Source organism: Tupaia chinensis, unplaced genomic scaffold (genome assembly GCF_000334495.1).
Source record: "Tupaia chinensis unplaced genomic scaffold, TupChi_1.0 Scaffold000673_1, whole genome shotgun sequence".
Taxonomy (NCBI): domain Eukaryota; kingdom Metazoa; phylum Chordata; class Mammalia; order Scandentia; family Tupaiidae; genus Tupaia; species Tupaia belangeri.
The window spans coordinates 218,885-222,613 of record NW_006160196.1 but is presented as its reverse complement, the minus strand read 5'-3'; positions in this window follow the sequence as shown (position 1 = coordinate 222,613).

Here is a 3,729-nt window from a genome sequence, read left to right as displayed (position 1 = left end):
ACTGGTTTTAGTCCCAGATCTGGCGGCTTGCTTTCTCACTTTCTCTCTTGCTCTCTCGTTCTGTCCCTCTCTGATCAAATTAAACTGACTAACTAAATAAAGTTAAATAATTTTAAAAATGGGGGACCAGCAGACAGGGTAATGGGTACGTCGCTGGACTCCTATGTAGTCGACCACGATTCGAGTCCTGGACCCGGTGGCTTAAACTCATGCAGAGTGCACATGTGTGCATGCCCAAGATCCCAAACGGAGAATGGAGGAGAAGGAACTACGGTATGGCCATACCCCCTGCGGCGTGATTTCTCACTGTCTCTCTGTTTCTCTCTGTCTTTCTGGCAAGCATATGTGCCCTATAGCAAAAACCTCTCCAAAAAAATAAATAACCAGACTGCTGACCCAGGTTGGCAGGTGGCATGGTGGTTAAGGGCACCAGACTGCCACATGGCTGACCGTGATTCAAACCCCAGATCTGGCAGCTTGCTTTCTCTCTTTCACTCTCTCATTCTGTCACTCTGTGATAAATTTAACTAAAGTTAAAAAAATTTTTACATTCTGTCCCTCTTTGATAAAATTAAATAAAGTTAAAAAAATTTTTAAATTAAAATGGGGACCAGCAGATAGTGTAATGAATGGCTATGTCACTGGACTCCCATGTAGTCAACCGTGGCTCAAGTCTCAGACCCAGTGACTTAAACTCATGCTGGATGTGTGTGTGTGTGCGCTCAAGATCCTGAGAGGAGAATGGAGAAGGGATTGCCCTCTTTGATAAAATTAAATAAAGTTAAAAAAATTTTTAAATTAAAATGGGGACCAGCAGATAGTGTAATGAATGGCTATGTCACTGGACTCCCATGTAGTCAACCGTGGCTCAAGTCTCAGACCCAGTGACTTAAACTCATGCTGGATGTGTGTGTGTGTGCGCTCAAGATCCTGAGAGGAGAATGGAGAAGGGATTGCAGCCTGGCCATCCCTCCTAGGGGGTGATTTCTCACTTTCTGTCTCTCTGTTTCTCTCTGTCTTTCTGGCAAGCACACGTGCCCTATAGCAAAAACCTCCAAAAAAACAAACAGACCCAAAAGAAAAAACTGACCCATACCAAATGATATTTGCAAGCCAGTTACAAAGGTCTATGTGATTTTTTCTGACCAACCAGCTATGAACCAGGGTTCTCATGACCCTCTTTCGGTTCACTTACATCTATCAATTTGTTTAAAAAGGACATTAGGAAGGACACAGACGGACAGCCAGTGAGATGCGTGGGGGGTGGAGGAGAAGGGATGCAAAGCTTCTGTGCCTTTTCTGGGCCTACCACCTTCCCAGAACCTGGAAGCTCCGAGTAGTATCAGGATGAGCTAGAAGATGCTGTAGCAACAGATTTCAGCCTAAATTTCTGTGGCTGAACAGAACATGCCACATGTCCACTGAGGGTTGGCAGAGGTGAGGGAATCTGTTCTGTCCTCTGGTAACAAGGATGGCAAAGGCCCTACCGTATGGAACTTGTGGAAATGTTGCTTGTCACGTGTTTGTATTCCCTTGTCAGAGTAAGTAACCCTGGCCCAACTGCAAAAGGGCAGTATGGCCTATGGCTCAAAAAGGAGAACCAGATGTCAGTGGGCTCAGTGATGTCTAGCACTGTTCTCGCTCTAGGAGACTTTCTGATGACAGTGGGAAGACTCCATGATACAATATTGTTCAAAGCAGGATACCAGCCATTATGTTTAGAAGATTTCCAAATAAAAATCATTGTGATTGTAGGAAAAAAAGATGAAAAGAGACCAGCAGATGGCACATTGGTTACATTGCTAGACTCCCATGTAGTTGACCGTGGTTCAAGTTCCAAACCCAGAGGCTTAATAAACTCAGGCCAGGCACGTGTGCACATATGTTCAAAATCCCAAGAAGAGAATGGAGGAGAAGGGATTGTGGTGTGGCTATTCCGCCCCCAGGGGGTGATTTCTTACCTTCTGTCTCCCTGTCTGTCTGTCTCTCCAGTGAGTACACACACCCTATAGCCAAAATCTCTTTTAAAAATGATGGAAACACCAAATTTAAGTGTTCTGAGTTAAATTTTTTTTAGCAATTATTTAATTTTGGGACCAGCAGTTAGCATAATGACTATCTCGCTGGACTCCCATGTAGTCGACCGCGGTTCGCATCTCGGACCTGGTGGCTTAAAACTCACGCCGGGCACATGTGCGCGCATGCCCAAGATCCCTAGAGAAGTACAGAGGAGAAGGGATTGCGGTGTGGCCATCCCCCCTGGGGGGTGATTTCTTGCTTTCTGTCTCTCTGTCTCTCTCTGTCTGGCAAGTGCACACGCCCTATAGCAAAAACCTCTCAAAAAAAAAGAATCATTTAATTTTTAATTTATTCATTCATTTATTTTACTCTGACCAGAGAGAGATACAGAGAGAAAGTGAGAAAGTAAGCCACCAGGTCCAGGAGTGAAACTGTGGTTGGCCATGTGGGAGTGTCCAGCACCTTAACCACCCTGCCACCTGCTGGTCCCCCTGAGTTAAATTATTATTATTTTTTTGGAGAGGTTTTTGCTATAGGGCGTGTGCGCTTGCCAGCCAGCCAGAGAGAGACAGAGAGATAGAAAGCGAGAAATCACCCCCCAGGGGGGATGGCCACGCTGCAATCCCTTCTCCTCCATTCTCCTCTTGGGATCTTGGACATGCACGCACATGCGCCTGGCGTGAGTTTTAAGCCACCGGGTCCGGGACACGAACCGTGGTCGACTACGTGGGAATCCAGCGACATAGCCATTATGCTAACTGCTGGTCCCTAAATGATTTCTTTTAGTTTCCTCATACTTTCGAGTATTTTGCACAAGGAATAATTACCATTTTTTATTACAAAATTAATAAACATTTTTTCTTTAACTGTCAGAGCATGTGCACTCACCAGAGAGACAGGGAGAGAGCATCCCCACACATACACATGAAATGGGGTGTAGTCACTCTGTAGTTCCTTCTCCATTTCCCCATCTTCTTGGGATTTGTGGGACATATGCACAAACATCCGGTGTGTTTTTCTTTTTTTGGAGAGGTTTTTGTGATAGTGAGTGTGCACTCGCCAGAAAGACAGAAAGTGAGAAATCACCCCCTAAGGGCGATGGCCACCCCACAATCCATTCTTCTCCATTCTCTCGGGATCTTGGGCATGCACACACACGTACCTGGCGTGAGTTTAAGCCACTGGGTCCAGTACTCAAACCATGGTCGACTACCTGGGAGTCCAGTGACATAGCCATTACACTAACTGCTGGTCCCTCCTGTGTGTTTTTCGAGCTACTGGGGCTGAGAGTCAAACTGCGGTCAGCCATGTGGGATTTGGCTCCCTTAACTGTTGGGCTACGAGGCCAGCCCAAAATATGAGCATTCTTTAAGGAGATTCTAGGGGCAGGTAGGTGGTGGCACAATAGGAAAACAACTAGACCCACATGGAAAAGTTCTATCTCTCTGAGCATATCAGGTGTGCACCTGTGATGCAGGGCTGGCTTGCTGAAACTGGGGATTGATCACAGTGTGGACTGTCAGAATCTTCTCTTTTAGAAGAAATGAAATAAACTTAAATAAAGCTTCCGGGGACCAGCAAGTGGTATCGTGGTTAAGACACTGGACACTCCCACATGGTCAACTGCAGTTTGAGTCCAGGATCTGGTAGCTTGCTTTCTCACTTACCTTCGTGTGTTTGTCTTTCTCTGGTCAAATTAAAATAAATAAA